The following is a 14347-nucleotide window of genomic DNA, read 5'->3' as shown; positions in this document are numbered from 1 at the left end:
AGACAATGGAGACTTCTGCTCTTGTAAAGTGAGGTGGACAGGGACAACGGCCTCTCCTGCTTCTGTTTTGTGCTGTGCATGCCTTGCTAGTAGCTTGCTGTTACTGTAGCCATCAGGCGTGTCCTCTGGGGAAGCATTTGTTAAGACTCAGGAATGTCTTACATATGTAGGAGCATGGTAACTACGCATCCGATTGCTTCATTTTAGGAATCATAGCAGCTTTTCAAACCACACTACCCAATCAGACACGCTTCTGGTTAAAAGAGAAGCAATCTGGTTAGTATGTGTGTCTATCTATCTATCTATCTATCTATCTATCTATCTATCTATCTATCCTGACTAATACTATAATACTAATATATATATATATATATATGTATATTTTCAAAATGCATGTTTATGGATCAGAAGGTCTTATATCCAGTCATAATAAATAGGATGGTTTTGGAGAGCACACACTGATGTTTAGAGCAATCAGTGATTTTGGGAACCTTGCTTGTTTTAGCCCATTTTATGTCTCTTTTGTCCCCCCCCAAACCGTATAAGATTGACTGATATGAGAAAGGCATGAAAAATTAATTTGAAATTAAAAAATCTGTTTGTTGGACTGGAGAGATGGCTCAGTGGCTAAGGCGCCTGCCTGTGGAGCCTCATGACCCAGGTTCGACTCTCCAGTGCCCACATAAGCCTGAAGCACAAACTGGCACATATAATACCTGGAATTTGGTTATAGTGACTATAGGCCCTGGCACGTCTATTCTCTTTCTATCTGCCTTTCTCTCTCAAGTAAATAAATTAATAAAGTTAAAAAAATCTATTTGTCGTATAGTTTTTAGGATTAAACATTGTTAAAAATCCTTATTTCTTCTGTCCAAGGGGTTATCTGTGATATCAGTGAATTCTGAATGTAATTCACCTTACAGTCGTCATAAGAATGTGTGTGTGTGTGTGTGTGTGTGTGTGTATGTGTGTGGTACTGGGGATTGAGCCCAGGAATGCGGCACGTATTTTCTGGGTAGGATGAGTATCCTGGAAGGTTAGGCTGAGGTGCACAGAGCTATAGATTTATTCCTTTGGCTAAAAGCAGTTCATGGCTTCTTTTCTATCTGGAACTTTCTGGAGCTCTGAACACAGCAAGGCCAAAGGTCTTAAGGCCCAGTTAAGAAGGCCAGTAGTGACAATGAACTAGCAAGGCTTTTGCACCATTGGGTAAGAATTTGAAACTCAAAATTACAATTGATAACCTAGACATTATTTTTGTACTTTTCTTTAAAAGTCAAAAGGATTTCCAGGTGTAGTGGCACATGCCTTTAATCCCAGCACTTGGGAGGCAGAGGTAAAGGATCACCATGAGTTCAAGGCCATCCTGAAACTATCGAGTAAATTTGAGGTCAGCATGGACTAGAGTGAGATCCTACCTCAACAAACAAACAAACAAACAAACAAACAAACAAACAAACAGACAAACAGATAAACAAACAAGGCTAGTGAGATGGCTTAGCAGTTAAATGCTTGCCTGTGAAGCCTAAGGACCTCAGTTTGAGGCTTGATTCCCCAGGACCCATGTTAGCCGGATGCACAAGGGGGCACACGCATCTGGAGTTTGTTTGCAGTGGCTGGAGGCCCTGGCATGCCCATTCTCTCTCTCTCTCTGCCTCTTTCTCTCTTCTCAAATAAATCAATAAAAATAGACAAAAATTTAAAAACAAACAAAAAAATCAAAAGGACCAGCAAGAACATACTGTTTCCAGGGAGCTAAATATAATAACAAAGGCCTGTTGAAATTTTTTCTTTCTAGTGTTTCTCTGGAGCCATTGTATAGTTTTTTTGTTGTTTTTTTTTTTAACCCAGGACTTTGTTTTTTCAACGAGAGAAAATAAGCATGTAGATAAATGAAATTCAGGAAGGGGAAGAGGAACTTGATGGTAGTGTTAAAAAGTATGTCTTTTGTCTTATTGCTATAGGTGAGACTGAGTGCCACCTTCAACAAGAGCAGAGTGCACATTCTTGTCTTATGCCTGATTTTAGAGCAAATGCTTTACCTTATTTTCAGATGATATGATACTATACTTAAAAGACCTCAGATCAATAGTATATATTACATCAGAATCTTTTAATATATATGTTTTTGTGTTTGGTTTTTCAAGGTCGGGTATCATTCTAGCTCAGGCTGACCTGGAATGCACTATGTAGTCTCAGGGTGGCCTTGAACTCATGGTAATCCTCCTTCCTCTGCCTCCCGAAGCTGGGATTAAAGGTGTGCACCCCCATACCTGGCTTTAAATTTTTTTTTTTTAATGAGAGAGAGGGAGAGAGAGAGAGAGAGAGAGAAAGAATTGGCACTCTAGAGCCTCCAGCTACTGTAATTGAACTCCAGACGTGTGTGCCACATTGTACACATCCACTACCTTGCACATGCATCACCTTGTGCATCTGGCTTATGTGGGATCTGGGGAGTTGAATATGAGTCCTTAGGCTTCACAGATAAGTGCCTTAACAACTAAGCCATCTCTCCAGCCCAAGATCAGTAGTTTTGTATATCACATATAAAAATAAATCAGGGAAACATCCTATTCAAAGTGGCTTAAAATATTTAGGATTTAATTTAACAAAGGACATGAAAGACTTCTCAGTGAAAAATTTTGAGACATTGAAGAAATGAATTACCAAAAATACTAGGTGAAAAGACCTTACATGTTCATGGATTGGCAGGAGAGATGTTGTGAAAAACAATTATGTTACCCAAGGTGATCTACAGATTCAATAAAAACTATATCAGATTCCAATGACATTATTCATTGAAATAGAAAAAAATTCCTAAAAGGTATACAGAAGCACAAAAGACACAGAATAGCAGAAGGAGCAATGCTGAAGGCATCACAATTCCTGATCAGAACCACAATAACAAAACAGGCATGCTACTGGCACTGCGAAAGATGCGGAACAGAATGGAGAGCCCAGAAATGAGCCTACACGCCTAAAACCACCTAGTCCTTGATAGAGGTGTCAAAGATACACTGTGGAGAAAAGATAGCCTCTTTAATAACTGGTGCTGGGAAACAATATCTACAAAGATACACAGTGGAGAAAAGTCAGCCTCATAATATCTGGTGCTGGGAAACTGAATATCTACATGTAAAAGAATGGAACTAGATCCATATCTCTAACCCTCTAAGATCAAAATGGATCGAACGCCTTCATGTAAGACCTAAAACTGTGAAACTGCCTGAGGAAAACATAGGCACAATACTTCAAGATACAGACATAAGAAAATACTTTAAAAAAAAAAAAAAAGACTAGGGCTGGAGGGATGGCTTAGCAGTTAACGCGCCTACCTGCAAAGCAAAAGGACCCAGGTTTGATTCCCCAGGACCCATGTTAGCCAAATGCACAGGGGAGTGCATGTATCTGGAGTTCATTTGCAGTGGCTAGAGGCCCTGGCATGCCCATTCTCTCTTTCTCTCTCTCTCTCCCTCCCTCCCTCTTTCTCTGTCAAATAAGTAAATAAATAAAATTTTTTAAAAATTAAAAAATTAAAAGGACTACAATAACACAGGAAATTATCCCAAGCATTGACAAGTGTTATTGTGTGAAATGAGAAATCTTCTGCACAGCAAATACTACTACTACTACTACTAATAATAATTATTATTATTATCAGAGTGAAGAGGCAACCTTATAGAGGGGATAAAAATTATTGTCAACTATACAATGACAGAGTATTAATATCTAGATTCTACAAAGAACTCTAAAAATTTAAAACAAAAAGTAAATTGCCTAATCAATGGCTAATGAGTTGAGTAGATAGTTCTCCACTAGAAGAAATTCAAGTAGCCAATAAATATATGAAAAACTGTTCAACATCATTAGCTTTCAGGGAGATGCTAATTTAACCTACTTTGTCTCATTTCATACAAGATAGCTGTCATCATAACAAACACACAAGCAAGAAATGATGGTAAGGATGTCGGATAAAAAGAGCTATGTAAACTTGTATAGCCTCTTCAGAAGTCAGTGTGGAGGTTCCTCAAAAAATGAAACAAAACAAAATAAAAAGAAACCCATAAAAACAGAACTACTATAAACCCAGCCATAGCACTGTTGGGTATACACCTGAACGGTTCTAAGTCAGCATGCACAGCGCGATTTGCACAGCCGTGTTTACTGCTGCACCATTCACAAAGGCAAAGCAGACCCAGCCAAAGAATGGCTAGATAATGTGGCATTTGTACACAATGGAATTTTATTCATCTATAAAGCAGATATTCCTGGGAAAATGGATGAAACTAGAGATCATTATAGTAACTGAAATAAGCCAGATGCAGACAAACATTGCGTTTCTTCTCATATGTGGAATATAGATTTAAATTTAAATATATGCATCTATTTACATGTAATATGAAAGTCAAAAGGGGATTAGAGAGGGGAGCTGAGGAAACAGGAGAGGAAAATGGAAGTGAGAGGAGGGACTGCTTGTGGAGGGAGGAAGGGAATCCGCATGATGAGAAGGAAAACTGGGGAGGACAGAGGGCAGGGCAAGAAGAACAAACATGTATGAAAATGAAAATGTCACAGTGAAACCCATTACTTCATGTACCGAGTAACAGTAGAATTTAAACGATGCTTTTCATGGTGGAGGGACGTATCAGTGGTTAAGGCACTTGCTTGCAAAGCCTAACAGCCCAGGCTCAATTCCATAGCACCCACATAAAGCCAGATGCACAAAGTGACACATGCATCTGAAGTTCATTACAGAGGCGAGAGGCCCTTGTGTGCTCATTCTCTCTCTCTCCTTGTAAATAAATAAATAAAAATATTAAAAACACATATCCCCTGCCTTCTTGGCTTTCTCTTGATTATGAATGACTTTGGAGATCGAGGGACCATGTAAGAGGATAGAGGAGAAAGTCCTGCTAGCTTACAGAGACCTGTGAGGCTCTGCCTGGCTCTCCCTTCAAAAGCATCTCAAAAGTGAAAATATGAAAAGCAGTTTAAGTTGTAACTAAGGCAGTGTCATAACCAGCTTTAAAAAATCATTTATTTATTTGAGAGAGAGAAGAAAAGTGAGAGAGAGAGAGAGAGAGAGAGAGAGAGAGGGAGAGAGAACGGTGTGCTAGGGCCCCCAACCAATGCAAATGAACTCTAGACACATGTGTCACCTTGTGCATTGGCTTTACATTGGTACTGGGGAATTGAACCTGGGTCCTTAGGCTTTGTAGGCAAATGCTATAACCACTAAGCCATCTTTCCATCCCAGAACCAGTTTTATGTTTTGCATGAGCAAGTGTGTGGTGTGTGGGCATGTGTATATGCATGTGGAAGTGCATGTGTGTGTGTGTGTGTGTGTGTGTGTGCAGGTGTGTGGACACGTGTGTATGTATGTGGACGTGCACATGTGTGTGTGAGTGTGTACAGGTGTGTGGTGTGTGGTGTGTGGGCATGTGTGTATGCATGTGGAAGTGCATGTGTGTGTGTGTGTGTGTGTGTGCAGGTGTGTGGACACGTGTGTATGTATGTGGATGTGCACATGTGTGTGTGAGTGTGTACAGGTGTGTGTTGTGTGGTGTGTGGGCATGTGTGTATGCATGTGGAAGTGCATGTGTGTGTGCATGTGTGTGTGCATGTGTGTGTGTGTGTGCAGGTGTGTGGACACGTGTGTATGTATGTGGACATGCACATGTGTGCGTGTGTGTGTGCAGGTGTGTGGTGTGTGGCCATGTGTGTATGCATGTGGAAGTGCACATGTGTGTGTGTGCAGACACGTGTGTATGCATGTGGAAATGCACACGTGTGTGGGCATGTGTGTATGCATGTGGGCATGCATGTGTGTGCGTGCCTGCATGCAGGTGTGTGTGTGCATGTGTGTGTGCGTGTGCACAGGTGGAGAACAGAGCTTGAGCACTGGTGTCTCAATTGGTTGCTCCCCACTTTACTCACTGAGATAGGGTCTCCCGCTGAACCCTGAGCTCGCTGATCTGGCCAGTCTAGGTAACCAGTTTACCTGGGGTATCCTCTGTCCCTGCCTTTTATTTTTATTTTTTTAAATTTACATTCTTCTTATTACTGTCATTAACAACATATTTCATATGGAGACATCATGTGTTGGGACCCTCTTTTCCTTGTCCCTGCCCCCATTCCGCTGGCGACGCTCCTCAGTGGGGTTGCAGGTATTCCCTACGGGGTTATGTGTTAGGCATTGTGGGAGCATCAGACAGTTAGTTTTGAGGGGAAGGAATGCTTCTGAGCATGATTTCTCAAGCTGTGGCTCTTACAATCTTTTTGCCTCCCTTCTGCAAAATTCCATGAGCCATGGTGGGTGAGTTTTAAGTCTATTTCAGTGATGAGCTCTTAGGAGCCTTGGTGGGTGTTGAGTGTCCTCAGGCTCTCTCTTTATGCTTGTAATCCCAGCGCTCAAAAGGCAGGGACAGGAGTAAGGGCATGCACCTTTTTTTAAAAAAATATTTTTTATTTATTTATTTGAGAGCGACAGACACAGAGAGGAAGACAGATAGAGGGAGAGAGAGAGAGAATGGGCACGCCAGGGCTTCCAGCCTCTGCAAACGAACTCCAGATGCGTGCGCCCCCTTGTGCATCTGGCTAATGTGGGACCTGGGGAACCGAGCCTCAAACCGGGGTCCTTAGGCTTCACAGGCAAGCGCTTAACCGCTAAGCCATCTCTCCAGCCTGGGCATGCACCTTTTGAGCGCTGGGATTACAAGCATGTGCCACTATGTCTGGAATTTATCTGAATGTTGGAGATCTGAACTCAGGCCACCCTATTACATGGTAAGTGCTTTTCCATCTAAACTGTCTCCCCAACCCGAATCAGGCTTTTAGTAAATTCTTTTGGAATAATTGCACACACTGTTCTATGATTAAAAATTGTTCTGTGTTTGTTATTGACACATGGCCTTAATCATTGAGCATGAATAATAATCTGAAACATGCAGCCCTTTGGATCACCATGGTGAAAACTTGGATCTAATTCATAGTCCCACAGCTGTCCTTCTTAATTGCCTTATTTTTCTCACTTGTGCGTCTTCCATTCCTTCTTTGAAAAATATGCCAATGATATCTGCTGTTAAATGTAGATGTGGAACCATATTGTAATGAGAAGATTTATAAACTATATTGTGTGAAATTCTATTTCTTGGACTTGACTCTAAGTTTCTGTTGGTTTTCAAAGTTTGTTTGAGTAGGGCTAACTTGTGTGGATGTTTAATTTCTGTGAACTCTTTTTTTGAGGAAGGGTCTCACTCTAGCTCAGGCTGACCTGGAATTTGCTATGGAGTCTCAGGGTGGCCTCAGACTCCCGGTGATCCTCCCACCTCTGCCTCCCCAGTGCTGGGATTAAAGGCATGCGCCGCCACACGCAGCCATTACTCCAAAGTTTTGATGCTAAAATTATTATTATTTTTTTAAATTTTTTGTTTATTTATTTATTTATTTGAGAGCGATAGAGAAAGAGGCAGATAGAGAGAATGGGCGCTCCAGGGCCTCCAGCCACTGCAGAGGAACTCTAGATGCGTGCACCCCCTTGTGCATCTGGCTAACGTGGGACCTGGGGAACCGAGCCTCGAACCGGGGTCCTGAGGCTTCACAGGCAAGCGTTTAACCGCTAAGCCATCTCTCCAGCCCTGATGCTGAAATTATTAAGCATGTATGCAAAGCATGTGTGGAGTGTAGGAGACGTCAATATTATTAGCTATACTTCACATTACATCTGTGTAGTTAGTTGGCATTAGTAGGATCTAATGTCCTCAGATCTGAGAACAGAGTTATTAAAAGTACCAGAATAAGTGGACCTGAGGAGATAAAGGACCTGTCACCCTTCACCCTGGCCCAGCTGAAACCATAGAGGAACTGGAGAAATGAGCACCACACATATATGAACACACACACACACACACACACACACACACACACACACACACCAAAGCCATCATTGTGGCAGTAAAATGAGGGTAGATGTTTAAAAAGTAATCATTCAATTTTTTTTTTTCTCAAAGCAATACTCAATAAAGGGAAGGAAGGATCCGCTGTGGAGGAATAAGGGGCTTGTAGCAGACAGCTCCAGGTCGCTGAGATGTGCTTCCAGACCAGGCACAGCCTTGGAGGAGGGGAGTCATTGAAGCTTACAGAGCCAGGGGAAGTTACATGAAGGCCCAAGCAGAGGGGGAGAGCAGCACAAGCCAAAAGCCACACAGCACAGCACACGCGGAACGCATGCTGGGCGCACTTTGCGTATCTTTAGATTGGAGTCTCAAACCCACTGAGATCCGCCCAGTGACACCGCCCCCAGCCCGGTGGCTGCAGACACCTAGGGTCGTTGTTAAGAAAAATCAACTAAATCCCAGCACTCGGGAGGCAGAGGTAGGATTGCTGTGAGTTCAAGACCACCCTGAGACTGCAGAGTGAATTCCAGGTCAGCCTGGGCTAGAGTGAGACCCTACCCCGAAAAACCAAGAAACAACAAAAGCACTGAATGAGTCTCCATGACGTGTCTTTCTCTGACACACACGCATCTTTCTCTGACACACACGTGTGGAGGAGTCATCTTAGAGACGCCTTTGAATACTCAGAAGTCTCAGCTCTAGGAGGTCCCATGGCATTCTGTCCTTCCAGAATGCCATGGTTCCTTGCATATGTTTTATTTAAGAAAAGAAACACTAAAATGGAAAGTCATCCAACTGTGGAGGGAAGAGAGGGAGTCTTGGAAGTGATTTTGGAACATAATTTGAAGAGGGCAAGGGAGCTTTGCTGCTCAGTAATTAACAACATCTTAAAAGAAAAAATACATGTGTAAATGTTAATACTCTTTGAAGAGCAGGTTATTCAAATACAAATAAATAAGCAAAACAATGAACTTGCCAGTTAGTTTAGAAATTCAGCCTATCCCTTCTGAGCTTATATGATGCTCTAAAGAGCCACTGATTTTTCAAAATCATTTTTAATTTTGATTTGCAAGGAGACACACACACACTCTCTCTTTCTCACACACACACACATTCTCCCCCGCCCCCCACACACACAGAGGGGAAAAGAGAGAGAGACAATGGGCATTCCAGGGCCTCTTGCCTCTGCAAACCAACTCCAATGAATGCATTACTTTGTGGATCTGGGAATTTAACTGCGAACCACAAGGCTTTGCAAGCAGATGCCTCTAACCACTGAGGCATTTCTCCAGCTCCCTAGAGACACTGATATTTTTGTCATTGTAATTAGTGCGATTTTTGTGATATGATTCTGATATAATCCATGTGTCACATGAGATAGATTGAAGGGAGTTACTAGCATCTGTACATGTTGAATAGCCTCAATAGCCAGGCATGGTGGTGCAAACTTTTAATCCCAGAACTCAGGAGTCTGAGGTAGGAGGATTGCTGTGAGTATGAGGCTAGCCTGAGACTACACAGTAAATTCTATCCAGGTTAGCCTTGGGCAAGAGTGAGATCCTACCTCAAAAAGCCAAAAAAAAAAAAAAAAAAAAAAAAAAGAGGGGGTGGCTCAAGACATGGCTTAGCAGTTAAGGTGTTTGCCTGCAAAACCAAAGGACCTGGGTTCAAGTCCCCAGGGCCCATGTAAACCAGATGAACAAGGTGGTGCATGCATCTGGAGTTCGTTTGCAGTGGCTGGAGGCCCTGGCATGCCCATTCTCTCTCTTTCTCTGCCTCTTTCTCTCTCAAATAAATTGCTTTTTAAAAAGCAAAAAAAAAAAAAAAAAAAAAAAATAATTTAAAAAATAGCCACAGTATTAAAACATTAAAGACCTTTGTGTTGGTATGGCGTTAATAACATTGCAACTCATATAACATATGCAGAAATGAGATTAGAGAACACAAGTATCTATTAAATGAAACCAGAGACACTGGAAATATATGTTTGCATTTCCACTTCCACATGAAATTTGTCTGGTTAGCCATCTGATAGCACTCTCCGCAGGCCAAGTCATGTGAGGATGTAAGCGACAGTATTCATGGTCAGCAAATTACAGATACAGACTTTTAACTCTTTGTTGGTGAGATTTAGCAAATGGCAAACATCCTACATAAGACAGCGTCATCCATGCTGACCACTTATGTTCCAAAATGAGAAGTGCCATGATTAATATGTGGTCCTATGCAGATCCCTTGCTAGTGGGGCGTGGTGGCACATGCCTTTAGTCCCAGCTCTTGGGAGGCAGAGGTAGGAGGAGCACCGTGAGTTCGAGGCCACCCTGAGACTACATGGTGAATTCCAGGTCATCCTGGGCTAGAGTGAGACCCTACCTCAAAAAACAAACAAAACAAACAAAAACAAAAATGATCCCCTGCTATATATGGTAGTATGTGGGATGGAGTTACACCTGGAAGCTAGCAGAACAATTATTATTAATCCATATATCTATGCCTATATCTATATATGGAAATCCAGCAACAAGAATGAGTTTTGGACATTTCTGTTGTACAGTTGGAATCTAAATCCATGGGGGCGAGACAATCAACTAAGAAGTAAGTTCGACAAAAGTTTCGGTACTGTTTGGGTGAATTTTCTATTATAGCATTCTTCCTATAATGAAGATAATGCTTTAGTTGGCAACAGGACACTTTTCAAGATGAAAAGCTTTTATTTCTTTAACTCAGAAGGGGTGAAAGTCCACTACTGTTGGGGAGAAAAGTGACAAAGTTGACACTATTGCAGGATTATGGATTATTTTCTTTACCAGTATTCAATCTTGAGAATTTTAAGTTATTTTTATTTGTATGTGTGTGTGTGTGTGTGTGTGTGTGTGTGTGTGTGTGTGTGAGAGAGAGAGAGAGAGAGAGAGAGAGAGAGAGAGAGAGAGAATGGGAGTTGGGTGTTCCAGGGCCTCTAGCCGCTGTACATGAACTCCAGACGCATGTACCACCTTGTGCTTGTGCATCTGGCTTATGTGGGACCTGGGGAATCAAACCTGGGTCCTTAGGCTTTGCAGACAAGCACCTTAACTGCTAAGCCATCTCTCCAGCCCCATTGTGATTTTTTTTTAAATCTTCTTTTAGTGAAATCTTAGCCAGGATGGTTCTGGAACGTCCTTGGAAAGCATTGCACACTAATGTGCTCTGGGAATAATAGTATGATTTTAGGCTACCCTGTGGTACCTCAGGTATAAGATCGGAACTGCCTTTCTGAGCCATATCCAGCAACTTTCTAAAAGCTGTAAACCCAGGGTGTGGGGTCAGGTCTAATTCTACTTGACATCCATAATACAGGCTTGCTAGGCAATTTGTGAAGTCTAAGTGTCAAAGTCACACCACGGAGAAAGATGGAATTGATCACACTGCTGAGCCAGCCTGAGAAAACTTAGACAAACTATTGTCGTGAGAGTTTAGAGTATAATATAAATTCTTGTATTACTGTAATTGATATTCCAAGTATTTAAATAGAAAATATGTAAATTAGGATGCAATACGAGGGAAAATATAAAAACCTATGTGACATACGTGTGAAAATACAAATGTAACAAGAATGATTGTAGCTACGTAGTTTTACTTTTATAAAACAATTGACTAAAGAAGGGGAGGAAATCATCTGTGCATGAGAAAGAATGAACAATAAATCAATATAGTTGATGAAAGCTATGGAAAAAGATACTAACTTCACAGAGGATGTTCCTTCTGCCCTCTTAAACAAATGTAAATAAAATATTAATAAAAATGTAGGGCAGGAGGAAAAGAGACACACGTACGATTTTGTAAATTTATGGACTTTTCCTAGAGGACACAGGAAAAGAAGGGAATACATAGAACAATATTCGATGATGCACAATGCAATTTTGGTAATGGAGCCTATATAATCCTCCTACAAGAAAAAGTACTTTTTACTTTTAAAATATTTTAATTTATTTATTTATCTGCAAGCAAAGAGATGTAGAGAAGAGACAGAGAGAATGGGCGCTCCAGGGCCTCCAACCACTGCAAATGAACTCCAGATGCGTGCGCCACTTTGTGCATGTGACTTTAGGTGGGTCCTGGGCACGGGAACCTGGGTTGTTAGGCTTGGCAGCGAAGTACCCTCACCGCTGAGCCATTCCCCAGCCGCGTGTACTTTCGTATCATATCCCTAAAGCAAATTATTCATTGTATCAAACTTGCAAACAAAATTTAAAAGACACGTTCATGAATTTCTCTTGAAAAAAAATGTGCAAACTATGTCAATACCTATAAAAGTAGATTTAAATAGAGGAAGAGAAAAATAACATGTTTATACATAACTCCATGCAAATTTAAATAGATGAGGACAAGTGGCAGAAGTAGCTAACATTTTAGCTTTTCTGTTTCTGTTTTTGTTGTTGTTGTTTCTTGTTTTTTGCTTTTTAGAGGTAAGGTCTCACTCTAGCTCAGGTTGACCTGGAATTCACTATGGAGTCTCAGGGTGGCCTCGAACTCACAGCGATCCTCCTACCTCTGCTTCCCAAGTGCTGGGATTAAAGGTGCATGCCACCACTCCTGGCTTGTTTTAGCCTCTTAAGTGCTGGGATTATAGATGTGAGCCATAATCACACATACCTTAGCTACTGTTTTAAAGTAAGATTTAAGCTACAGTGTTCTTTGAAGATAGAGTAATAAAAAAAGTACTAACATAGGAGAAAAGATTTTTAAATCTTTTTTTGTTTATTTTTTTTATTTATTTGAGAGTGACAGAAAGAGGCAGAAAGAGAGAGAGAGAGAGAGAGAGAGAGAGAGAGGGAAGGAGGGAGAGAGAGAGTGAGAATGGGTGCACCAGGGCCTCCAGCCATTGCAAATGAACTCCAGATGCGTGTGCCCCCTTGTGCCTCTGGCTAACGTGGGTCCTGGGGAATCGAGCCTCGAACCGGGGTCCTTAGGCTTCACAGGCAAGCGCTTAACTGCTAAGCCATCTCTCTAGCTCGATTTTTAAGTCTTTATTAACAGTCTTACATTTACGTTCCCTCCAAATAAAATGTGATGGTCAGTCATCATGAGGGTCGAGGGGAAGATCTATCGTCACAGGGATGCTCTATTTAGCCCATTTTTACAAACCTTGGTGTCAAGGGCAAATGTAGAGTTTGTTTCCTCTTCTTTTCTTTTTTTCTTCGAGGTAGGATCTCACTCTAGCCCAGGCTGACCTGGAATTCACTATGAAGTCTCAGGGTGACCTCGAATTCATGGTGATCCTCCTACCTCTGCCTCCCAAGTGCTGGGATTAAAGGTGTGCACCATCACGCCTGGCTAAATGTATATATATTTTAAACACAGGAAATTCTGTAGTAGGATACTATGTTCTCCACAGGCCTTAATTAAGGTTTAGTTAATTGTTTTCTTCCCTTCTCCTTTAGCTGTTGACGTTATCAGCCAGTAACATTTTAGTCCCAACATCCATTATCCCAGAAAATATAACTTCAAAGTCAGGAAAACTTTATTCATTTTCATCTTCTTAAACTGGAATTTGTGATATTTTAGGCAAGATTTATTTCACGTATCTGTGTGCGACATCTAGCACCTCGTGTGACGAGATGGGGCCAATTGTCCCTTGCACGTTTTCTCAGGAGCGATGGAAGATCCTGGAAGCCCACTCTTTCCAGTGTTCACTACCACTGCCAGAAATTTGCCTCCTTTTAAAATCATTTTTAAAATATCTATTTATTTTTTTGAGACAGAGAGTCAGAGACAGAAAGAGAGAGGCAGAGACAGAGAAAATGGGCACACCAGGGCCTCCAGCCACTGCAAACGAACTCCAGGCACATGTGCCACTTTGTGCATCTGCCTTATGTGGGTCCTAGGAAATCAAACCTGGGTCTTTTGGCTTTGCAGGCAAGTGCCTTAACCACTAAACCTCCATCCAGCCCCCAAATTTTCTTTTTTAATGTGAATTTGCTATCAGTTAACAAAGAATACACAGACACACAGACTCACACACAAACTTTTTTTGAGGCAAGCCAAACAGGACTAGTCTTTTTTTTTATTGCGAGAGAGCGAGAACGAGAGGGAGAGGGTGTGAGAGAGAATTGGTGTGCCAGGGCCTCAGGCACTGCAATCGAACTCCAGATGCACGCGTCCCCGGTGCGCAGTTGCGATTTTGTGTGTTTGTGTCACTTGGTACGTCTGGCTTATGTGGGACCTGGAGAGTTGAACATGAGTTTTTAGGCTTTGTAGGGAAGTGCCTTAACTGCTAAGCTGTCTCTCCAGCCCTGTATGATTTTGTTTGAACTAGGCATTCTTGCTCTGTATCCCGGGCTGGGTTCGACTCAGTATGTAGCCCAAGCTGACCTCAAACTCCGCAGCCTCTTCCTGTCCTGGCGAGGCCTGGGCTGTAGGCGTGTGCAGATGTGCCTTGTAAAAGCTTGTTCTGCTTGACTTGATCCGTGTGG

General features: G+C 41.8%; 1 protein-coding gene across 1 annotated transcript in view; it reads left to right on the top strand.

Annotated features, from left to right (window-relative positions):
- Nucleotides 1–14347, top strand: part of Grin2b (glutamate ionotropic receptor NMDA type subunit 2B) — a 632026-nt gene that overhangs the window by 47347 nt on the left and 570332 nt on the right. The gene's annotated exons all lie outside the window — the stretch shown is intronic.

This window comes from Jaculus jaculus, chromosome 23 (assembly GCF_020740685.1).
Source record: "Jaculus jaculus isolate mJacJac1 chromosome 23, mJacJac1.mat.Y.cur, whole genome shotgun sequence".
NCBI lineage: Eukaryota > Metazoa > Chordata > Mammalia > Rodentia > Dipodidae > Jaculus > Jaculus jaculus.
This window is presented reverse-complemented; position numbering and strand designations above follow the sequence as displayed.